This window comes from Narcine bancroftii, chromosome 5 (genome assembly GCF_036971445.1).
Source record: "Narcine bancroftii isolate sNarBan1 chromosome 5, sNarBan1.hap1, whole genome shotgun sequence".
Lineage (NCBI taxonomy): Eukaryota > Metazoa > Chordata > Chondrichthyes > Torpediniformes > Narcinidae > Narcine > Narcine bancroftii.
Genome location: NC_091473.1, coordinates 58,333,497 through 58,359,590, shown reverse-complemented (window position 1 = coordinate 58,359,590; position 26,094 = coordinate 58,333,497). Strand labels below are relative to the sequence as shown.

Below are 26,094 nucleotides of genomic sequence, written 5' to 3'. Positions count from 1 at the left end.
TTCTGTATTTTAGTGAAGTATTTTATGAGTACTTTATGCAAATGCAATAAAGTAATATTTTAAACTATATCGTGTTTAATGTTTCCTTTGTTTGCCAATTTCTTTTGCTGCTGGATCAGGAAATAACAGAGAAGAAATTTAAAATTTTTTTCAACAACAATTTAATTTTAAAAAATGAACTATTGCCCAGAAACATTTTGATGCTTTTAATCTTGTGTGGGTGAGACATACTCTATAAAATGTAAGTTAAATCCCAAGTGAGTTATGCACAAACCACAAAATATCAGGGTAATCCCTTCACAGCCCCATAGTAGGATAAAATTAATCTTCTTTAATCATTTAATTTATAACTACTGATTTAAGTCATGGAACTGTCCATTGCCACTGTTACAGAATGGTAAGTAGTTTGAGTGTAGTGGTTATTGAAAAGCTGGTGGTATAATGTGATTGATATAAAAACACAATGCTGGAGAAACTCAGCTGGTCAAACAGTGTCCTTCATCTTTGGCTTGGCTTCGCGGACGAAGATTTATGGAGGGGGTAAATGTCCACGTCAGCTGCAGGCTCGATTGTGGCTGAGAAGTCCGATGCGGGACAGGCCTTCATATGTCCTTCATATAGCAAAGGTAAAAATACATAACCGATGTTTCGGGTTGAGTCCTTCATCAAGGTATGGAAAAATTTAGGCAGGTGTCCAAACAATAGGGGAAGGGGAAGCTATGGTCACAAGGACAGGAGGTAATAGGTGGAGAAGGGAAAGAGGGGACAGCACAAGTAAGCGGAAGAGGGATGGCTAGCTGAATAGAGAGGAAAGGGGGTAGGACCTGCTCTCCTCTCCCCCCTTCCCTTCCCCATTCCAGCTCTTTTTCCCCTCTTCCCTCCCTATTCATCTCGCCATTCCTCCTTCCTCTGCTTGCTGCTGTGCCCTCCCTCCCTTCTCCACATTACCTCCTGTCTTTGCGACCACGTCTCCCCCGCCCCCAACTCTTTTGTTTGGACACCTGCCAACAGTTTTCCGTACCATGATGAAGGGCTCAAGCCCGAAATGTCAATTATGTATTTTTACCTTTGCTTTATAAAGGACACTGTTTGACCAGCTGAGTTCCTCCAACATTTTGTGCTCTTTTTTTTAAATGTAAAAGGATATGCGTTAATCTGATGTTTAAATCTAATTTCGTTGTGAAAAGTATTCACAAGTTATCATGGAAACTTGTAACATTGAACAGTGCTCTGTAACTGATAACAGATTTCCTGCTTTGCTAAATCAGACATTTTGCAAACCTGCTTTGGGTCTAAGCTGTTCTGGATGATTCTGGATGTGGTGGCAGATTGGACATAGAATTTGGTGGATTCATTCATATGGCAGCAAAACAGAACAAGATGCATTTCATTAGCAAAAACGACATTTCACAAATACTAAGTAAAAGCCCAAAAATCTGGAGAAGCTCCACAGGTCGCTGCATGACTTTTTGAGTTCCTTCAGCATTTTTGTGTTTTCACTTGTGCGAGAGGTACAGGGTTCAAATCCCGGATGAGCCCCCAAAATGCTGTGAGTCCAGAGGACCCCAAAACCCAGCAGCAACAGATATTCACCAAGACAAATGGTTACTTAAACAAAAGTTGCTTTTAATTTTCTTTAAACTGGCCTGATCCTCAGTCTAACCCAGTGGTTCTCAATCTTTTTCTTTCCACTCACATATCACTTTAACTATTCCCTATGCCATAGGTGCTCTGTGATTAGTAAGGGCTTGGTAGGTGGGTGGAAAAGAAAGGTTTGAAAACCACTGTTTTAATCGTACCTAACTGACTCATTATGTGTACGGTTTCATCACTCCAAAGGAAATGGGCCAATGGTCTTTTTTTTTTCAAGCAATTTTTTTCAGTAACAATTCGGTCTTGAGCAGTGATTCTCAACCTTCCCTTCCCAACGACATACCACCTTAAGTAATCCCTTACTAATCACAGAGCACCGATGGCATAAGGATTACGTAAAGTGGTATGTGAGTGGAAAGAAAAAAGTTCCACTTTTTCCAATATTCTTTGAAGCCAAAATTGATAATCTTTTGTCTGATTTAGTTTTACCTTCTTTGAAGGATATGGATATTAAGGATTTATGGCTTCAACATCATACTGCAAAGCTATTTCAAAACTTTTTGCCGCACCTTGGAAGAATTCATCTATACATCTTGTAATATATCTTGTAATGGAGCATTCAGCTGTCACAAAATGTGGTTCAGCAACCCTGCCAAATGATATGTCCAATGATAAAATTATCTATATTTATATGCATGTTTTTAAAGATATTTTTATTGGACAAGTTATAGCATCTTCTTTTAATTCTAAAGCAAGAGGAGTTGCTATTTTGATTAATAAAAAATTATCTTTTAAATTGGATTCAGTTTTTGAGTCAGCTGGTAGGCTTTTGATTGATAATTGTAAAATCTTTTTCTGAATCTTGGACTTTAATGAATGTTTACGCTCCTAATATAGATGATGAGCAATTTATGGTGGACTCTTTTTTTAAAAAATTTATGATAAGATTATGGCAAGGGGTGATTTTAATTGTTCCTTAGATCCATTGTTGGATAAATCTCCAAAATCAATGATTAGAACTAAAATGGTTAAACAGTTAACCGGTGCGGACTCGAAAGGCCAACATGGCCTGTTTCCGCTCCGTAAATGGTTATATGGTTATATGGTTACAGTTGATAGTGTAAATGAAAGATATGAATTTGGTAGATATATGGAGGAAGTTAAATCCTAAGGAGAAAGATTTCTCATTTTATTAATTCTGTCATTATTCTTATTCTAGAACAGATTTATTTTTAGTAGCGCAATTACAAGGTTGAGTTTTGAGGGCTGAATATAAGAGTAGGATTTTGTCTGATCATTCTTTGTTATTAATTACGTGTGCAGGTTTGGAGAGAGTAGAGAATGTTTATCATTGGAGATTTAATTCTTTATTGTTAAAAAATTCTGAATTTAGTAAATTTATAAGGGATCAAATACAGCTTTTTTTTAAAGTAAATTTAGGTTCAATGGATAGCAAATTTGTTTTATGGGATGCCTTAAAAGCTTACTTACGGGGACAAATTATTAATTATACTGCTAAAATTAAGAAACAACATATGAGTGAGATTATTAAATTGGAGAAGGAGATAGAGATTTTGGAAAAGGATTTACAACGAAATTCTATGGAAGTTAAGAAAGCACACTTAGTGAATATGAAATTACGGTATAATTTATTACAAACTTATAAGTTTGAGAAATTATTACAAAGAACTAAACAGCAATATTATGAGTTGGGTGAGAGAACTCATAAAGTCTTAGCTTGGCAGCTAAAGGCAGAGCAAGCTTCTAGAACTATAAACGCTTTTATACATGATTCTGTGATTACATATAAACCTCAAGAAATTAATGATGAGTTTCATACATTTTATGAGAAATTGTATACTTCCGATGAAGATGAAGCCAAAATTGATAATCTTTTGTCTGATTTAGTTTTACCTTCTTTGAAGGATATGGATATTAAGGATTTAGATGGTTCTTTCACTGTTAATGAAGTAAAGAAGGACTTTAATCTAAGCCTGAATTTTATAAAGTATTTCAGGATTTATTAATCCCTTTATTGATGGGTGTATTGAAATAAGCAACGGAGATGGCTCTTTTCCAGATTCTTTTTCTAAAGCAATTATTACAGTTATTCTTAAGAATAGGGAGGGATCCATTAAAAGCAGGATCTTATAGACCTATTTCTTTATTGAATGTAGATTATCATGTATGCATTATGTTTACTTGTCTGTATCTTTATTGTATGATTTATCATGATTAATAAATAAAATTTTCCAAAAAAAGTGAGCCCTCTTTTATTGGAAATTTACTACTACGCGAGCAAAGAAATTTCAGTCAAACACTTATCCCATATTCTGAAACAATGGTCCTTTGTTCTAGGCATATTCCTCACCACTGAACTCGAATCTGGCCATCCCTATTAAAAATTTTGCACATTTCGACAAAATCTCTCTCATTCGTATGAATATTAGTAAATTCAGCGCTTGACGTCCTGCTTTGCGGAAACTGCCAAAATGTTTGGCCTGGAAGTCAGCCTGAAGAAAACTGAGGTCCTCCATCAGCCAGCTCCCCACCATGATTACCAGCCCCCCCACATCTCCATCGGGCACACAAAACTCAAAACGGTCAACCAGTTTACCTATCTCGGCTGCACCATTTCAACAGATGCAAGGATCGACAATGAGATAGACAACAGACTCGCCAAGGCAAATAGCGCCTTTGGAAGACTACACAAAAGAGTCTGGAAAAACAACCAACTGAAAAACCTCACAAAGATAAGCGTATACAGAGCCGTTGTCATACCCACACTCCTGTTCGGCTCCGAATCATGGGTCCTCTACCGGCACCACCTACGGCTCCTAGAACGCTTCCACCAGCGTTGTCTCCGCTCCATCCTCAACATCCATTGGAGCGCTTACATCCCTAACGTCGAAGTACTCGAGATGGCAGAGGTCGACAGCATCGAGTCCACGCTGCTGAAGATCCAGCTGCGCTGGATGGGTCACGTCTCCAGAATGGAGGACCATCGCCTTCCCAAGATCGTGTTATATGGCGAGCTCTCCACTGGCCACCGTGACAGAGGTGCACCAAAGAAAAGGTACAAGGACTGCCTAAAGAAATCTCTTGGTGCCTGCCACATTGACCACCGCCAGTGGGCTGATATCGCCTCAAACCGTGCATCTTGGCGCCTCACAGTTTGGCGGGCAGCAACCTCCTTTGAAGAAGACCGTAGAGCCTACCTCACTGACAAAAGGCAAAGGAGGAAAAACCCAACACCCAACCCCAACCCACCAATTTTCCCCTGCAACCGCTGCAATCATGTCTGCCTGTCCCGCATCGGACTTGTCAGCCACAAACGAACCTGCAGCTGACGTGGACTTTTTACCCCCTCCATAAATCTTCGTCCGCGAAGCCAAGCCAAAGAAGAAGAAATACATGTCAACAATGGTCAGATCACTCATCTGCGTGCTGCTGGTACCATGTAACCCAGTATTCCCTGTCAGATGGTTGGGTGATCAGTGACTAAACCGGCTTCCCCACCAGGCTTGCCTAGTGCAGAGGATGGCTAGACACCTGATGAATGAAAAACAAGATCTATCAAAGGGCAAAGGGTGGATGAACCCTCTCGTAAGGGCAACAACCATCTAGCGAACACGTGCCATGAAGCACAGAAAAGGCATACCTTGCATCAAAGCTTGGTCTAGCCATTCACTGCAATAGAACTTCCCCAGCCATCTTGGACCTCACCATCCTGCTGAATCCAGGAGGGGATGTCGAGAGGGTGGGTCTAGACCTGTGCAATCCCCTACTCACCTAAATCCATTCACACACATGCTGTTCCTTTCTGAGGAGTGGGGTATCCTCATATCAAGCACCACAAACTGACTGAAAGGAATCCTCGTCATCCTATGGGATGGATAGCCAGAAGACATGTCAACCAATATAATAGTCTGCTTTCCCAGAAATTAATCCAGTGAAGCTTCATTGCATTCTCTCCTACAGCACATATATCAGACAATGGTCAAAGCCACAAAGGAGGGCCTCATCACGATTTTGTATAATTGTAGAAAGACATTCTTGCGCCTGACCTCATACATTTTGCAATGACATCTGCTTGCTTACCTGCATGTTTGTTTTCAGTAACTGGTATATGCAGATGAAGTGAAACACAAAGTATATAGAAGTTATGATTGCAGTAAACATACAGAAATGCTGGAGGAACTCAACAGATCTCGCAGCTACCAATGGGGGGGGGGGGGGGGGGGGCTAAAAATGTATAACTGACATTTCAGACCTGAGCCCTTCTTCAAGATATGAGTAAAAAGCAGGTAAACATCAAAATCAAAAGAAAGGGCAGGGGGAGGAGTACAGACCAACAGACTAAAGGTGTTAATTGGATATGGAGAGGAGGCCAGGAAAAAGGAAAGGTGACAAATGATTGGGGGAGGGGGGGTGTGTTTTCTGTGAATGCAGGGGAGACAGAGGGAAAAGGGAAAAGGGAGAGACAGAGCTAGAGGAAAGGAGACAGAGGAAGATGGGGGTTAATGGAAACAGGACAATTCAATGTTAATGCCATCCAATTAAAGGGTCTCCAGAGTGAATATGAGGTGTTATTCCTTCAATTTTTGGGTGGCCTCAGTCTTGCAGTGATGAGAGCATGGCAAAGGAATGGGTCATGGAATTGAAACAATGGCCACAGGGAGATCCACACGATTGCAGCGGACAGAGTTAAATTGCTCAATCTCTCTGATGTTGCATTCAGCCTCTCTGATGTAGAGGAGATCGTAACCAGACCATCAGGTGAGTAGATGACCATTGGGTTTTACAATTTCTAGAAATGTACCAATCAATGTAAAATGAGTAACTTGGCAGAAACTCATCACAGAATTCATATTAACTTTTAAAAATGAAAGCTGGATACTGTACTTCAGCTCATTAGTGTTCATTATCTTTGGATCCTCTTATCCATTTCTCTCAGCAGGGGCAGTTTGATGATTGACTTTATGTTTCATTTGTGAAAACAGGTATGGTCTGTGTTACAAGCCCAGAGGACCCCAAAACCCAGCAGCAATAAATATTCACAAAGACAAATGGCTCCCCAAACAAAATTTGCTTTTAATTATCTTTAAACATGAAAACAAATTCACACTTTGACATCACTATTAACTTAATGAACCTAACAGCCCCCTTTTAAATGCACGTATATGTAAGTTTAGAAAAGTTATTTCATTCACAGTCCAATCTCACTTCTCATTTCTCTGAGTTCCCTGGTTACAGGCAATTCTTATACCGAGCACAGAATTCAACATTCATGAAGTTCACCAGGCCCTGGTGCTTGAAAAATAAATGGTTGCCACTCAGGAAGGTTCCTGTCAATTTTCAGATAGAAATTTGTTGTTCCTGGACATAAACTTATCCCCTTCAATCAGCCACATCAGTGTCTTGACGAGTAAACTTGCCCCATCATGGTTTAACAGATGATAACTTCTTTCTTTCAGGTCACCACAGAGTGACTTTTTGTTTCTCTTATTTCAAGTGAAACATTAGGCAGCCAGTCCTCTCCTCTTGTATGAACCACAAGGGCTTTGACCAGGCTGAACTAAGCACTCACAACCTGTCTTCAAAGTGGGGTTTTTCCACAAGCTTGCCAGCTTGTCCTGTTCCAGTCCCAGCTCCTGCTGCTGCTGACTATAAAACTGCAAAACTGATCTCTCTCTCTCTCTCTCTCTCTCTCTCTCTCTCTCTCTCTCTCTCTCTCTCAGAGAAAAGCCTGTTTGAATCTCTCTCTGCTTGCAAAACCACATGACCCTCTTAGAACAGCAAGCTGCACTCCAGACAGCCTGTGGCTCCAAACTACTCCTCTGATCTCATTCATCTGTTCCTTTTCAAAACAACAATCCATAAGTGAAGTCTCTTGGGGACTCCCCAAAGTTTTTGCAAAGGCCCCCAGGAGCTGCCCTGTCCAGCTTAAGCAGAGCTCTAGTATTTTAAATGAGATCTGTTCTGAAGTGTTTGCATGTGACCGGCACTAAAAAGAACCTGCCACACTTTATTTCCCAAAATCATATCTATATACAATATAAACACAACATAATCTGTCTCATCTGCTTTAGATTAACTACATCCTTACAGGGAAGGGATTAACTACCTTCTGCATTCTTTCCTCACTATCCATGGAAACTAGTGGCTACCACTGACCACCAGACAGCAGCATTAATAGTACAAGATTGTCATAGGTATATTTCAACTCCATATCAATGTAAGTTCATCAATTGCATTGCATTATTTCTTACATCATCTAAACAGTCTATACACTATTTTACTCCATTGAGATAAAAAAAAGTGTTTGGTATTCACAACGTTTTCTAGAATTTAGCCCCTCAAAAACTAAGGGTTTACTGTATTTGATCATCTTATCCTAATCATGGATTTATATTATAAATTACTCTCCACTATACATCAATTGTTCCATCATGGAAAGAGTGGAGACCACAAAGTACCTTGATGTGCATATAAAGAATGACCTATCTTGAACCCACAGCACCTCCTCATTAGTCATGAAGACACAGCAGGGCCTACACTTCTGAAAGAATATCAAGAGTGCAAGGTCCCATCTTGATAACAGTGTACATGTCTGCTGCATCATTGTCTGGTATGATAGCTGCAAAGCATCAAGCCAGAAGTCATTACAAAGGATCAAAAGAACCAAAAAGGGTCACTGGAGTCTCCCTTTCTTTTATTAATGACATTTACGAGGAGCTTTGCTTAAGTAAAGCTAAAAGAAATTGTAGGAGATCCTTTCTATCCAGCATACAATACCTTTGTCCCAGTACTATCAAGAAGGAGGTAGATGAGCATCAAAATCGGGATTGCCAGGTTTGGAAATAGTTTCTTTCCACAGGCTGTGAGATCAATGAACAGTGTCCTGAAACTGAGTAAATCATCCCAAAATATTTATATATACAGTGTTTATTTTAAATTATATCTTTACTTGTGATTATTATATACCATGTCCATGTGTGTATGTGTATGCACTAAGGTCTGGGCAAATGTTGTTTCATCAGATTGTGACTGTGTAGTCAGATGATCATAAACTTCAACTTGATGAGCTGATGCCTACAGAACTTCAATGCAGGGGCTTCTGAGAGGAATTCCATTGGGGGCACAAAGTTTCTTTCGGGCCCCCTTCCCTTCTCCATTAATCATCCTGTTTTTATCCAATACAGTTTTATGCCACCAGTGGTATCCTGGAAGGCCAAAAATGGTATGGAAGATGAGTGAGGGTGGAATGGAGAGCTCTGCTGATCTTCTACATTTGAAGCCTTGTGCTCCTATACTCCCTCCATAATAAATATAAATAAAATAGGATCAAAGAGAAGAAAGCAAATTTGTTTTGAACATCTTTGTTTATGCTATAATGTAGATAAGGAGTAATAATTCATATTGAAACATACTTTTATATTGCAAAGCAGATCAGAACATCAGAAGACAATTATTAGTAAAAAGGAAAAAAGAGGTCGATAGGGTTCATTTATTTTTAAAAAAGGCTCTCCAGGGTTTTTTTTTAAATTTGAATCAGTGCATGGAATCAGACATTTTAGACCTTAAATAATTTTTAATCAGCTTGAGTTTGCTAAATGACTTCTCTGTGCTGGAATTGTTAATAGTATTTTTATGCTAACACAAACATTTTGAAACAAGTCACCAAGTATGTCTACTGTGAACAAGTTCAACTGAGCTCATGCCTTTAACTGTGCATTTACAACATTTGCTTTATGTACTGAGGGTAAATGTTACATTTCTTTTCCAAAATCATCACCGTTAAGGTCAACAGGATATTGATCTGATAAAGATAATGTTTTTCTCTTCACATCACTTTCAGACATGGTGTGATATTTCCACAAGAAATCACATTTTTCTGCCAACTGCTTAATAGCATCGAAGCAGCCAGTTAATCCTGCTCTAACATTGTCCACCAAAATGTAAAACACACATTTGCTGAAGTCGGCCTCTTCTGGCATTTCATCTGTGTCGGACACTTCCTCCATGTTAGCCTCAGGCATGCTTTCATCATGGGGCTAATTCCTCCACATCTAAGGGAGAGTTTTATTTATATCTTTAGGTTTGATGCAACATGTTTGGCTTCATTCCACATGGATTTCCAGTTGTTTCAAAGTTTTGTCAGATCTGTGAGGAGAGTTTCCATGTTTGCTACTTCAACATCCAGTGTGGTATCTCTAGCTTGGATGACTTAGTTGCAAATATCTATGCTGGCTAATATTTTGTACCACACAGGCAAAAAATGTCACATCTAATAAAACTCCATGGACTTCATTTCTTGTTTTGGCTGTTAAATTTAGTTCAAGGAGGTCTTCTAGTGCTAATTTAATGCCAGGCAAGTGAGCTACAAAAGGCATTCAACACGAACTGACCATCTTGTTTCAGACATACCATGAAGATAATAACCAATGCGGTTCTGTCGTCATTTCCACTGCTTAGGACTGGAACTGAACAGGTGGTATACCTTTTCCGGAAAAGGTTATTGTTTCAGGTTTGCATTCATCAGCACCATTTCCACATAAGTTGAGTGTGCGACAACCTCAAGGTGAAAAAATTGCCGTTGAGCATTGTTCTTATATTTCGCTCATGCACCGTTGTATTTTCCAGCCATATTTGCCCCATTATCGTAGGCTTGAGCTCTACAATCACTGAGAGGAATAGCATGTTCATTCAATGCATCAGTTATCAACTGAGCAATTTCTTCCCCTCTTTTGTTGCTACAATCTGCAAACTTGAGAAATCTTTCTTGAATCTCATGCTGTGTTTCTTTTAAAAGTTATGTACCTCAAAAGAAATGTTCCTTGTTCAATATGGGAGGAATCTGGTGTGGAATCTACTATAACTGCAGATTGCCTTTCAAGTAAAATGTGTTGTTTCACAAGATTCGAGCATTCTGTAATAAATTCATTTTGTGAGTCGGGACAGATAATGAATGAAGCCACTCACTCTTTTTCTGTGACTCCTCTACACTTAGCACATGTTCCAAAGGATGGGGTCCCATCTGGAGAGCAGTTCAATGAGTGCTAAAAAGTCACCAAATCAATGGGACGAGGCAGCAAATGCCAGACCATGTTCTCCCAAGAGGAGTACAACATCGATGATGTGCTTTAAAAGATTGTACCATTTCACGGCTTCAGTTTTCATTGACACTTCTAAGATGGTGTCAACTCCTCTCCCAGGCAGCAGGTGCCTTCCTAGTTCTCACCAAGCTAGGTAACATTCTCTGTGACCATTGCCTTTTTCATGTTTTTGGATCCTGAAGTTAAGTTTTTGCCTCTTCCCATTAGAATCCCAGCCTTCAGCAGATAGCAGCACAGTCTTAGACACAGAAGTGCTGGTTTTGACTGTCTTGTGCCAAAATAATTGACATGGAAAACAAAATAATGCGGGGGAGTCACGTGATGGAGTAGTGGCCGGACGGTGAACTCCAGCCCTCTCCAGAAAAGTCGGGAAAAACAAAGGAAAACACAAAGGCACAGAAATAAAAGTTACAGAAAAGTGAGTATAAAGGTGGAAAGAAGATGGCGACAAAAAAAGAAAAATCGAAAGCAACGGTAAGAAGAGAGGAAGAGAAGACAAAGGAGGAAAAAGGTGAAGGCCTTACCTGTCCGAAGAGGCCCGCTGCGGAGAGAGAAACCCGCTCCCTCAGGTCGGTAAATAATGGACTACAAAAATGGCTCGCAGAGCCGAGTAAAAGTGCGCAACCGCGCATGCGTGAAGTATCGCGCATGCGCGATGCGAATGAAAAAGACACACCGACGGGAGGGGGGACCAGCTGGGGAGTCGATCTCCACAGCCGGCAACGACAGCTGCAGAACACCTGCAGCAAGAAGAGACCACAGAAGACAATGGAAACAAGAAAGAAGAGGAGGAAAGGGCATCAAAGAAACAACAGATGGCCAACCCAGAGGAAGAGGAAGAGTACAGGGAAATAGAAGAAGAAAAGAAAGGCAAGGTAAAGGATATACTTGCTCTTAATAAAGGATACATGGAGTCATTGAAAGAATGGCAAACACAGGAATTTAAGGATTTAAGAAAAAGAATAAACAACACAGAAGAGAAAATAAATAAAATGGAGATGACCTTAACAGAAATGGGAAAGAAAATGGACAAGATGGAAGAGCGGGCAGTAGCAGCAGAAATGGAGGTAGAAGACTTAAAAAAGAAATTGGAGAAATCTAATAAAAAAACTAAAGAGACACAAGAACTACTAGCTCAAAAAATAGATACAATGGAAAACCATAACAGAAGAAATAACATAAAGATAGTGGGCCTTAAGGAAGATGAAGAAGGCAAGAATATGAGGGAGTTTATAAAAGAGTGGATCCCTAAGACCCTAGGATGTCCAGAACTACAGCAAGAAATGGAAATAGAAAGGGCACATAGAGTATTGGCCTCTAAACCACAACCACAACAAAAACCAAGATCTATTGTAGTAAAATTCCTAAGATATACTACAAGAGAAAAGGTACTGGAGAAGACAATGGAAAAAGTAAGAGAGGGCAACAACCCACTGGAGTATAAAGGGCAAACAATCTTCATTTATCCAGATATAAGTTTTGAACTCCTAAAGAAGAGAAAAGAGTTCAATACAGCAAAGGCGATTTTATGGAAGAAAGGGTATAAATTTATACTAAAGCATCCAGCGGTATTGAAAATATTTATTCCAGGACAACAAAACAGACTATTCTCGGATCCAGAAGAAGCACGAAAATTTGCAGAACAATTACAAAAATAGACTGAGGGAGGAAGACGGGTAATGAGAGTTAAAATGATCACGATTGATATGTATGTGGGTAAAGACAAAAATAGACTGAGGGATGAAGACGGGTAATGAGAGTAAAAATGATCACGATTGATATGTATGCGGGTAAAGAGGTATAAGAGTGAATAGAGACAATGAGCATAAATGAATGTATTTGTACTTAGAGGAAAATATAGATAGTATAGACAAGAATTAATAAGGGAAGGTAATGGAATAGAGAGAATAAGGAGGGAATTAAAAGAGTGACCTTTGTGACATATGAAAAGTGAAATCTTTTCTGGGGGAGGCGGGGTGGGGGGAAATAGCGGTCACTGCAAAATCAGTTGACGCTTGCGAGTGGATTCGCAAATCCAAATGGAGAGGGGAGATGTGGTTGTCCGACAAGGGATAAAGGACAACTCAGGAGGGGAAGGGGAGATTGGGGATAAATAAGATAGAAATAGGAGAATAAGGAAAATGTTGGATGTTGTAGGAATGTTGTCTTATAAAGAGTTGAAAATAAGAAAACAGAAATGGAAAAGGAGGAAAGGTAATGATGGAAAAATGGAAAGAGAAGATAAACAAAATATAAAAGGGCTACGCTGAACTATATGTCTTTAAATATTAATGGAATACATAACCAAATTAAAAGGAAGAAACTACTAAATTTAAATGAATAAATGTATTCCATTAGAAAAAATAACATATAGGTTAAGAAATAATATTGAAATATTCGAACAAGTATAGGAGCCTTACATTAAATACAATAGCGAAAACCTACCGGGGACAAACATTACCTAAGTTGATGGAAGGAGAAGGAAAGAAAAGAATGGACTCAGTAGAATTTCTGGTGTAATTTTGTTGAATGACAACATTGTCTGACTGGCTTAATGCAACCTAGATTGTATACCTAAAATGGATGAGAGGGGGGGGTGGGGGGTGGCTTGGGAGGAGTGGGGGGGGGGGGGAGAAAAAGTCACTGTATATGTGTGAAAAAGAAATAGTGTATATCATGGCTAATGTGATTTATGGTGTGAAAAATAAAAAATTAAAAAAAAAAAAAAATAATGCTTGTTCCTGTTGACTCCAAACAAACCAGTCTCTTACATGTAGTTTGCCATTGATGCTTTGAAATGTCAGTGTGCTTTCTGGGAAAACATGATTGGAGGTGTCTTTTGGGAATGCTTTGGGCAGAGGGATGTGATCATTCGTAACAATTTTTTTTATTTCTTTTTGAGATAGAAACTTAGTTGTCAAGACCTACATTATGGTGACTCCTCTTGTCTTCCCAATTCACTTTCACATGCATGCGCCTGTATCTGTTTCTTTCTGTTTTGCATTTTAAATTTATGCATCTGCCCCTTCATCAAAATCCTGTACATGATTATCCAAATCAACTACTTGGGGTTGAGGTTTCCATCAATTTCTTGCTCCAATTCTATAGGTGAGTCCAAAGAATTTTTTTTAAGCTGCCCTTAATCTCAATTGAAAAAAGTGTTTGTTGACACCTTTTCTTATTTTCCTCTCATTCTTTTCTGGACTGCTGATTTGTAAGAATACATTTTGGAGGATTTATAATTTTTATTTTTGTATCTGAAAAAAGGAAAAAAAAACACAAAAAGACAACAAATATAGACTAATGATTTAATAATAGTGGTAGAAGTGGTAGTAGATGCGTATTATTAATGTTATAAAAATTATCTTTTCACAGTTGACATATTGGTTATTGGATATCCAATAAAAGTGGCCAGGAAATTGTGGTCAATTATTTTGTATCAAGCTAGAGAAAAAAGTTCTGTGGTGGCTACATGTGATAGTACAGATCTATCACCAATGTACATAGTGTATATAGTTACTGTATCTAGACTGTGCTTACAGCGATTGGCTGAGAGCTAAGCCACGCCTATTGTCTGGGCCTTAAAGGGTTGTGTCCCTAGCCAGGTCGGATCATTCCGGACTGGTCGGCCACCTGTGAAGAGCTCCTGTCTTTTGCTAATAAAAGCCTTGGTTTGGATCAACAAGTCTTTGATTCTTTCAACGAGCTCTACACTACATAAACAGCTTTTCTTTTGTTCCTCTTAACAATGAAAAACATATCAGCAGTAACGTGGACGACATGAGATTTGTTGTAATGGAAAGATTTTGAAAAGATCTGTGTGCGAAATCTATATCTTCTTTATCAGTTGCAGATTAGTTCTTGCGGTGACGTCACGCTTCCCACTCATCGTGACTTTGTGAACTGCCATCACACCTCCCCTTCCAGCATTCGTGCATGCGCGCGAGAAAAGACATGGCTGCGCACACCAAAATTAAAAGGTAAGTGCCTTTTCTTCCCTTTAATTTGTGCTCCATTTGGGAGTGTAGGGCCTGCATCCCCAAATGAGGACAAGTTAATGTCGAGCTCGAGGTGGCACCGGATGGAGGACAGAAGGCTCGAAAGACAGATCCTCCGGCCTAAAACTGGACATTTGTCCATCCTACTGCCCATAGGCATATGGGTCTCTTTGGTTCGGGTTGATTTGCCAGAAATTTTACACAGATAAAAATACAAGTACCAAATTCTAATAAAAAAGTATTTTTTTATCAATCAATGATACAGAGTTAGCACACAGCCTCAGGTGCAAACCGTATGGTTGTCCGCACCTTTGGAACAGATTCTCAGCAAAGTATCCAGACCAGAAAAATCTGCATCAGGCAGGGCCGGTGCCAGACTATTTTGCCCCCAAGGCAAAATCTTTTATTTTACACACCTTTAAGTCTATATTCCTTTAAAGTTTACTTGGCATCGTAACCAACCCGCCAAGTTAGGACAATATTTTGTTTACAGTCAGACAGAGAAACAAAGAAAAAAGAGTCAGTATTTTTGTAATCAGTGCTCCCTCTCTAAGAGCCAAGCTGTTCAGGGTCTGGTTGGGAGTCACACTGGTCAGGCTCTGGGAACTGCGCTAGTCGGGGTCTGGGAGCCACACCTGCCACTGGTTGGTTGGACAGTGTCCGCCGCCACTGGCTTTCCTTCAAAGTCCACTCCGCTGCCACACAGACACAACACTACTCCAATCAACAAATGAAAAACTGCAGCCGCTGTTGTTCGCACCAGATGTAGGTGCCTGTGCATTAGCTGCACTAACATTCTGGGCCCACTGCCATTTGGGCTGGGATCTGGGAAGCGAGCTGCAGCTATGAGAGAAAGAAGGATGGGGAGATCGGGCAAAGCCAGGGAGACCGAAAACTGAATCATTCATGTCTCCGTCTCCTAAGATTTGCCCAAATTTTCCCTACTGATTTGCCTGGGAGTCCCAGGCCCCCTTTTGGACCCCAGGCCTGGGTACGATGTACCCCCATCACCCCCCACCCCCTCATAGGTGCTTTTTCAATCTTCATCAACTGTCACTCTGAGTTAGATCTATTTTCATCTTCTTTGTTTCCTTTTAATCACCAATTCTCAATCCAGTGCATTACCTCAATCCACATGTTTCATTTTGCATACCAACTTCTGCCATGTGAATTTATCAAGGGGTATCTAATAATCAAACACATCACAATCACTTGTTCTAATATCTATTCTACCATTGAGGTCTTCAGGAACACTCCAGTAAATTTATCAAACATGATTAATCTTTTATGAATCCATGCTTCTTTTGTCTAATTCCAATATATTTGCTAAGTGGCCTGGGCCTGTCATTGCGTCCTTTATAAACCTAGGAATTTGACTGCTATTGAAGTTAAATCAGCTACTCTGTGGATTGCTGTTTTGCAACTTACTCCTTTTTTAAAGTAACTTTATATTTGCAGTTTCCAGACTGTTGAAGTTTGGAAAATGACAGCAAAAACAAGATAGAGTAAATGCAATTGGACGTTTTCCATCGAGCTTAGCTGAGATAAGAGGAATGGGTTAAGGGTGAAAAGGGAGAAGTTTAGGTGGAACATTCAGGGGAACCACACAGAGAGCGCTGGGAGTGTGGAATGAGCTGCCAGCTGAAGAGGTCAATGTGGGCTCAATTTTAAAATTTCAGTAAAATATGGAGAGGTACACAGATGGAAGAGGTATGGAGGAATGTGGACTTGGGTGCAGATCAATGTGTCAAGGCAGAATAATAGTTTGGCACAGACTAGAAGGAATGAAGGGCCTGCTTCTGTGCTGTAATGTTCAATGGTTGCTTGGTTCTAAATACATCCACTCTTAACATAACATAACATAACAATTACAGCACGGAAACAGGCCATTAGGCCCTTCTAGTCCGCACCGAACCAAACACCCCTTTCTAGTCCCACCTCCCTGCACAATGCCCATAACCCTCCATCTTCTTCTCATCCATATACCTGTCCAACCTTTTCTTAAATAATACAATTGACTCCGCCGCCACTATTTCTCCCGGAAGATCATTCCACACGGCTACCACTCTCTGAGTAAAGAAGTTCCCCCTCATGTTACCTCTAAACCTCTGCCCCTTAATTCTTAACTCATGTCCTCTTGTTTTAATCTTTCCTCCTCTTAACGGAAATAGTCTATCCACATCCACTCTGTCTATCCCTTTCATAATCTTAAATACTTCTATCAAATCCCCTCTCAACCTTCTACGCTCCAAAGAATAAAGACCTAATCTGTCCAATGTCTCCCTATACTCTAGATGCTTAAACCCAGGTAACATTCTGGTAAACCTTCTCTGCACTCTCTCCACTCTGTTTATATCCTTCCTATAATTAGGCGACCAGAACTGCACACAGAACTCCAAATTTCATGGCTGCTTCTTTCAGTATGATCAGGAATCTTCAGGTTTATTGGCTTTCAGCTCGATTAAGTCATCTGACGTCATTTACACAGGTATTTGTAATACCATACATTCCAGGAGGAAGTTGATAGCCAGGAATTGAGACAGTGCCTTTAAGGATGAAGGGTATAATCAATGTGTGGAGGCAACAATGTTGGTAAGCTCCTAAATGAATGCTTCTCATCTATCTGTGAGGTGGGCTGGACAAAGTGGTGACTCTGTCTGCCTTACAGTAGACAAAAGTTAAAAAAATTCATATATGTTACATTCTAAATGTAGTATTATGTGACAATAATGGAACTTTCATTTTCATTTACCAAGAAGGAGGATGTGAAAGATCATGGAATGCATAAAGTTCAATAGATCCCCAGGGCTGGATAAGGTTATCTTGGGTTCCTATGGGGAAACAAGACAGGAAGTAGCTGGGACTCTGGAGGTTTAATTAACCACAGGTGAGATATGAGAAAACTGGAGGATGAGTAATATTTTTCCTTTCTTAAAGATGGACAGCGGGGGGCGTGGCAAGATGGCGTAAGGATCAGACGTGCCTTCCAGTCCTCTCCTGACTCTATCTTATTGTTTTGTCTAGAAATGCCCGTTAAAATTCTTTAAAAGTTTAGATAACTTCAGTGTTGTTAATTTAACTTCTGATGGTACAATTGGTGAAAAAGAGCAAAAAAAAAACTACATTTTTTAAAAGTTCAAGTTTTGGAGCCTACCTACAGAAAAAACATCGAGACTCAGCCTGAAATGGATCCCAGGAGAGAGGTACAGGTTTCGGATGTAGAGATCAATGTTACATCGGTAGAGCCCCCTAAAGAGGGCGCCAAACAGCTTTTAGAACAAAGAGTTACTCAGGTTCGCACATGTGCAGTAGCATCTGACGGCAATGTTATGAATGAACGACTTGTGAACCTTGAATCTAAATTATCTTATACAATGCAGGGATTATGCAAGATTATGACTGAACTTGGTACTAGGTTTAATACTTTGGTGAAAATACATTCTCAACAGATGGCTGAGTTTGGAGCTTTTAAGCTTGAAGTGAGAGATAAATTTAATTCGTGTGAAGAAGATATAGATGAAATATGGGATCAAGTTTTTGATGTGACCAAAAGGGTCGAAGACTTACAAACTCAAAATAAAAATTTGGTGAAAAAGATTGATTATTTGGAAAACCAATCTAGACGGAACAATATAAAGATTATTGGTTTGCCGGAAGGTATGGAGGGACCAGACCCAAGAAAATTTTTTACTGAATGGATTCCACAGGTGCTGGGTCAAGAACATTTCCCGGAAGGTTAAATACTGGAACGTGCTCACAGAGCCTTGCGTAGAAGACCTATTTCAGGTCAAAGTCCAAGACCTGTTTTGGTTCGTTGCTTGAATTATTACGACAGAGAAATAATTTTACGAGTGGCTATTAGAAATGCACAACAGAGAAAATCACCCTTGATGATTCAAAATAATCGAGTTTTCTTCTATGCGGATTTGAGTCAAGAAGTTATGTTCCAATGACGGGAATTCAATCCTGCTAAAGAGTTGTTATGGAAGAAAGGTTACAAGGCAACCTTTAGATATCCAGCTGTTTTGAAAGTTTTCCAAGATGGTTGCCAACCAAAGTTCTTTGATTCTCCAAAGGAAGCTATAGCATTTGCTCAAGAGCTGCCAATTATTCAGTTTCAACAGAGACATAGTCCGCCGCGATCTCTAAGGAGACAAGAGATGGAAGAAAAGAGTCGTGCTCCAAGAAGGAATGGTTGTAATGGTGACTCGGCAGTTGGAGCTGATTAAAAGAAGAGTTGTCCTTTTTTTTTTCAAATGTTTTTATTAAAAAAAAGGAATATTAAATAATGATGATGTTAGTTTAAGATGAAGTGAGAGTTGGGGGAGAGAACTGGATAGGCACTATTTCCTGAAAGTCATCTGCTACGTGTGAGTTATCTCACACCCATTTTTTTTTGGGAGTTACCGCATTGCGTGGTTTAGACGGGAGGGGGTATTTTTAACCTCCTACCCGTTTTTTTTCCCTTTTTTTGTATTATTAGATTAAAGAGTGAAGGGTTTTTTTTTGTTTAAATATTAAAAAAAAGCATAAGAAAGTATTTGATTGTTAAAAAAACTAAAAATTGATGTGGTTTTTTTTGTAAAGTTTATTCAGTAGATAAGGAATATTTGAAATTTAAATGTGAATGGGATGGATAAGTTTTTTTAAATATTTTTTCTTTAACTTTAAGGTGAAAGGAGTGGTAATTCTGGTGTATATTATTTTGCTATTTTAGTTATAGAACGAAGGGAATAATGGTGAAAGTTATAAATTGAATTGTACAATTCTTAATGAGGCTTGAATTTTGTTTGTGGTTTATGCTCCATTTGTTGAAGATATAGATTTTGTTGTAGATGTGTTTTTATTATTTGCATATCTGAATTTTAACGTAATGATTGGGGATATTTAAATGTGGTATTGGAGCTTTTATTGGATAACTATTCAAGAGTAAAAGGGAAAAATGGTGGAAGAGTTCTAAAATTGAATTGTACAATGCTTAATGAGGTTTGAATTTTGTTTTAAGATGGTGGTTTATGTGACTAATATGATGATAGATGTGAAGTTAGTTGATATGGTGAAGGTTTATCTCTATAATGTTTTTTTTTTCTTTTTTTTTCATGCAACAATTTTTTTATGAATTGATTATTGTTTAAGAATTTTTGATAGATATTGTTACTAACTTTACTAATTTTTTATATTAAGTTTGAGTTAAATATATATTTCATCTTAACCCCGTTTGTTAAATATATGAATTTAAGTTTGATTTAAATATGTTTTTTAAGTCTGATATTTTAGTATTAATTACTTTTCTTTTTGTTAGTATTTTAATCGGTTATGTTTCTGTTTGTTTTTTGTAAGTGGGTTTTTTTTTCTCACATATATTATTAACTTTATTAATTCTTCACTCTTTATTTTGGGGGGGAAGGGGGGGTTGGACTAATTTGAGTTGGGTTATTAATGTGTAATAATTATTGGGGAGGGTATAGTTTATTTAGATTACTGATACTGTATTGTAATTTTATTATTTTATTCTTAATTTTTTTTTAATGTAATCCTACATGTTATTCATGTTATAAAATCTTAAATAAAATTTAAAAAAAATGATGGACAGCGGGTGTAGGAAAATAATGGAGAAGAGAAAAGGAATGGATTTGTATACATTTTGAAAGTCACGGGCTGATCAGGGATAAGGCAGCATCACTTTGTGCAGGCAAATTCTGCCTATTTATGTTTGTTTTTTTCTTAAAGGAAGTAACTATGATTGATGAATGCAGGATGGGAAACTTTAGTGAGATATTTGGTGTATATGGTCAGCTGATCTAGAAGATTAAAATACATGGGACAACGATCATTTTTATTGTCATTAACATTATAACATGCACATATGCTAGCTTCAGCCAAACAGGTACCTGGCAAACAAAAAATAGTATAGCATATATTAAATCAAAGTAAAGAGATAATAAATACAAAGATAGATTGATAATAATTGATCACAGTTACCATAGTGCAAGAAAAAAGTGACATTACAATGAAGCAGACAGCCCTCTCTATGGAACAGAAGCATTTGCTGATTAGTGCAGTACAGAGAGATTCAGGAGCCTGATAGCCATTGGAAATAAACTGGTCTTGGACTGAGAGGTGCTGCTGTTCAGACTCCTGCACCTTTTCCCTGAAGGTAGCATTGAGAAAAAGTTCTGACCAGGGTGATGTGGGTCCTTTATGATGTTCGCTGCCTGTCTGAAATTCAAGATTCAAATGCAATTAAACAGTGTCATATTACATGAAATTGTTTTTGCCTGGTGTAAGGCCAATAGATTCACCTCACATAGTGTCTCACATAGATGTTTACAATGGATGGGTCGGAGCCTGTGATGGACTTGGCTATGTTTGCTACCTTCTGCAGTCTTCTGCCTTCCTGGGCGCTTGAATGACCAAATCATCTGTAATGCCACCAGTCAGTATACTTCAAACAGTGCCGTTATAAATATTTGATGACATACCAAATCTTCTCAGCTTCTTGGAAAGTAGAGGCATTGAGGTGCCTCTTTCATGCTTGCCCTGATGTGCTGTTACATGGGCTCAGAGAAATGCGATGGTATGAGATAAACAAGAAAATCTCCAGATGCAGGGATCTAGTGCACTAGGCAAAAGTGCTGGAGAAGCTTAGTAGGTCATGCAGCATCCAGAGGAATTTAAAGGCCCAGGGTTGAAATGTCCATGGATTATGTTTGACCTGATGGGATCCTCCAGCGCTTTTATCTACTGCGTTTGAAGGTAAAAAACCTCTCCACCTCCCACCCATCGACATGGCCATATGTGTGACCCCTCAGCCTCCCCTTTCTAAAATCAACATTAAACTCCTTGTCTTGGTGACAGCAAGAGCAAGATTGTTGATCAGACACATCTCCCAACCAGATTCTCTATTTCCCTCCTGTATTTTGACTCATAATTTCCAGTTATTCAACCAACAATGGCAGTGTCATCAGCATATTTATAGATTATAGTTGAACTTGGCAGTGCACAGGGAATAGAGCAGGGGACTAAGATGTTAGCGTTAGGATGTCCTTGTGTTGATGTTCAGTAAGGTGGAGGATGCAATATAAACTGGAAAATTGCATTCAAATTATCTTGATGATATGAGGCAGCTAATTCTCAGAATACACATAGGTTAGTGGTGTTGTGGACAGTGAGGAAGCTTATCTAAAGACAGCTGAAAAGTTGGATAGAGCGTTGGCAAATGCAATTTAACCTGGATGATGCATTTTTGGAAATCAAAAAGAGATAAAATATACACAGATTGAAAAATGTTGATGAACAGAGAATCCTAGGGTTCATGTTTATAGTTCCCTGAAAGTGAAGCATATCAGCTCCTGTCTGAGCAGCAACAGATCTATGGTGGATGCCAGCTCTGGCTCTTCACGAAGCCCTGAAACACCCAGACAGCAAAGATGCATACATCAGGATGTACTATTGACTTTAGTTTGGCATTTAACACCATCATCCCCTCAAAACTGATCTACAAACTCTAATACTTGGGAATTAACACCTCACTGTCGAATTGGATCATGGATTTCCTCACCTCCAGACCATATTCAGTGATGATTGGTAAGAACTTCTCCACTATGTCCATCAGTACTGGAGCACCACAGGGCTGTGTTTTATCCCACTGCTCTACTTATTTTACAACAGCAACACCATCTACAAGTTCTCTAAAGATACCACAGTAGTGGGTTGTGTAAAAAGAGGTAATGAGGGAAATTGAAAACTTGGCTGAATGGTGCACTAACAACAACCTTGCAGTCAATGACACCAAAAGCAAGGAGATGATTGTTGACTTCAGGAAGGGAAAACCAGATGTGTATGATCATTGGGGGATCAGAGGTGAAGAGGGTGAAAAAATTTAAGTTCTTGGGAGTCACTATCTCGAAGGATCTTTTCTGGACACAGCACACTAATGGCATTGTGAAGAAAGCACATTAGCGGCTTTACTTCCTCAGGAGTTTGCGGAGGTTTAGCTGAAATCGCAAACCCTGGCAAATTTCTACAGATATATGGTGGAAAGTGCACTGACTAGCTGCATCGTCTAGTATGGGGACACCAGTACCCTTGAGCTTAAAGCCCTCCAAAAGGTAGTGGATACCACCCAGGAAATCACAGGTAAAACTCTCCTCATTATCGGGAGCATCTGTACGGAATGTTGCCATCAGAGAGCAGCAGCAAGCATCAATGTTCTACACCACCCAACACAAGCCATCAGGAAAGAGATAGAGGTGCCGCAAGACTCGGACCTCTCGGTTTAGGAACAGCTGCTATCCCTCCACCCCCAGGCTACTCAACAACAAACTTTTTAAAGACTCTTACTTTAGCACTTTATTGATTTTTTTTCTCTGTCTTTTTTTTCTTTGGCTTGGCTTCGCGGACGAAGATTTATGGAGGGGGTAAAAAGTCCACGTCAGCTGCAGGCTCGTTTGTGGCTGACAAGTCCGATGTGGGACAGGCAGACTCTGTATTGCACAGTTTATTTACATGGTGGAGGGATTTATTTGCTTTCATTTGTACATTGTGATTTTTTTTTGTACTGCTAATGTGATAATTGTGCCTTGCCACAGAAAAAGAACCTTGGGGTTGTATGTGATGTCATACATGTACTCTGACAATAAATCTGAATCTGAAGGTATGACATGTCTGCATTCATCAGCTGGAGCATAAAATATAAAAGTTATGACATAATGTTGTGGATAGAATATTAGAATATAGAAGTTATAACATGTCACAACTTTACAGAACACCGGCTTGATAACATTTGGAGTATTGTGCAGTGCTGATCACTACACAAGGTGGCACTGGAGAAAGTGCAAAGGAGATCCACCAGGATTTTGTCTGGATTGAAGGACTTTTGGTATGGGTAGAGATTGGGAAGGCTAAGTTTGTTTTCCTTGAGTAAAAGAATGGAAGTATACAAAATCATGAGAAACAGAGATTATTTGTTTGCTGTGGTTGGGGTACCAAAAGCAAGAGCGTTCAGATTTAATTTATCAAGTAAGTGCAAAAGTGGATTTTACAGGAAAGAGGGTTTTTTTTAACACAGAGAGTGTTTGATATCTGCAACATACCACCAGAGGAAGTGGCTGAGTCAAATATAATCATCTTGTTTAAGACACATTTAGACTAGAAATTAAGTTGGTAGGGAATAGTAAGAGATAGATTTAATGAGGACAAATAGCCATTAGATGCTTGCTAACCTTTTTGCACAGACCAAATGGCATTTGCCTTGGCAAAAAGATCAGTAAAGATCTAACGGCCGTGATTCGTGCTGCATGTCTTTTTGACTCTGACTCTCTGCTTCCAATTACATTTAAATCCTCTTTTCCTTGGACTATTGGTGCCCAAACATTTCTGTTTGTTCATTTCTGTCCTCATCTATGAAGAACCAAACCAAAACATATGCTTAATTGTTCTTTCATTTCTCTCTTCAGAATCAGAACAAGTCATGAAATTCTGTGTTTTGCGGCAGTATCATAGAGCAAACATTCTTATTATAACCATCTTATAACATCACTATAAATAAAAAAATTGCATGAAAAGTAAGGCAGTGTCTTTGGCTCATTAATTATTCAGGAATGTGATGGCAGGGGGTGGTGAATGTGGTGGTACACCACCGGCCTGATGCAGGGGGCAACCTCTGTACCTGCAGGAGTGTAAGGGGACAGGACCACACCTGGCAGCTGTCAATCAGTCGGCCTGAATGGATCAAGTCCCACCCGATCTGGTGTCATCATCCTCCGAGATATAAGCCTGCGCCGGCCTCCTGAGACCTCACACAAAGTTGCTGCAGCCACAGTCAGCCTGGCTCTGTGGAAGTCTTTGTGGATTAAAGCCTATTGCACAATCTTTATCTTTGTGTGTGTCTGATTCTGGCAAACAGTGCACCACAATTTAATCCACAAAATTTTCCCACGGCAGCTATGGAAAAACTCCTGTGTGCAGGGAGCATCTAGGTCGACCCACGCCAACCGGAAGCCCAGACACGCTTCGAGATCTGGCAGCATGCGGTCGAGGCAATCATCGAGGCACACGAGGGCAGCATCCTGGACTCCAATCGGAAGAGGTTGGTCCTACTCCAGTCAAAGCTGGGTCCCCGTGCCTTCCAGGTAACCAAAGGCTGCTCCACATACAAGAGCGCAATGGACACTCTCGAGAACTTGTACAAGCCCCCCTTGAATGTGGTATGTGCAAGGTACTTCCTTAACACCCGAGCTCAGCAACCTGGGGAGAAGCCCAAGTCTTACCTCGGACACTTGTGAGAGTTGGCCCGACTGTGACTGGCTGAACCCGGGGTAGATGTAGAGGAGGTCGAGAGGCTGATCTGGGATGCCTTCATCCAAGGACTAAGCTTGAGGGCCATCCGGCAGAAGATGCTGGAAGACAACATCTATGCCCTTAACCAGGACTGTGGAAATGGTCCAAACCCTGGAAGCAGCAGCCCTGCATGTTGAAGCATTCGATTCCAGGTTCCCCCAGGATCCCTCATGGCCCTCTCACACTGCAGCTGCAGCCCCAGACTGAGCTGGGGAGGAGAACGCCATTGTGGCAGGTGCCCGGCGCCTCTGTAAGTTCTGTGGGTCCTGGTGTGGGTCAGATCGACAATCAAGCCAAAACTGCCCAACGAGGAACCAGTATTGTTCCCAATGCAGCAAGAAAGGCCACTTTGCAAAGGTGTGCCTCTCTAAGCCGGCCGGCAACTCAGCGGCCCTCTATGACCTCTCCACCTCCCCCGTGGACTCCCCACGTGCGCATGCAAGGCAGCGCCATTGTTCCCATGATGATTTCCCCCTTCCCTGACTTCGACTGCACAACATCCGGCTCTGCCAGTGACTGTCACAGCGTGTGCCCCGAGCATCTGCACCAGCCCCTGCCCTCTCCGGCGCCACACACTGAGAACTACAGCAACATCACTTCCGGCTCACGGCATGATGTCACTTCCGGCCGATGTAACGACATCACAGTCGCCGGCCGTGATGATGTCACTTCCCCTGGCGCAGTGGACATGGTTGGGGAAGGAGGTCAGCTATGCAGCGGCCCCCCAAGTGCCACTGTCATCTTGGGCCAGGCAGCTTCTGACATGGAGGGCCCCCGACAATGTTGAGAATGACGTGGTCAACATGGGCCATGACCAAGCCGCCCGACAGACGCTCCCCATGCCTCCGGAGGTCATCAGCTACCGCACGCTGCACCTCACGACCGATGTCGACGTGGTCAACATGGGCTATGACCAGGCTACCCTATTGACATTCCGCATCCCTCCGGAGAGCGAAAACTCTGACTCCAAGATGGTCCTGTCCGCCACCACGCTGACCAGGGACATCCCCCACGATCTCGGACGCTCGATGATGGACGTGCGA

The 26,094-nt window shown here is 40.3% G+C and overlaps 1 long non-coding RNA gene across 7 annotated transcripts in view; it reads left to right on the top strand.

Annotated features, from left to right (window-relative positions):
* Positions 1 to 26,094, top strand: part of LOC138763416 (uncharacterized) — a 115,448-nt gene that overhangs the window by 21,334 nt on the left and 68,020 nt on the right. For 3 of the 7 annotated variants that reach the window (XR_011357538.1, XR_011357537.1, XR_011357540.1), the window contains exon 2: positions 14,560 to 14,692. This is a non-coding gene — a long non-coding RNA (uncharacterized lncRNA). Of the gene's footprint in view, positions 1 to 14,559; positions 14,693 to 17,466; positions 17,598 to 24,168; positions 24,268 to 24,310; positions 24,451 to 26,094 lie in introns of those variants that run through there. The other 4 variants (XR_011357541.1, XR_011357542.1, XR_011357543.1 and 1 more) reach the window with 3 other exon arrangements.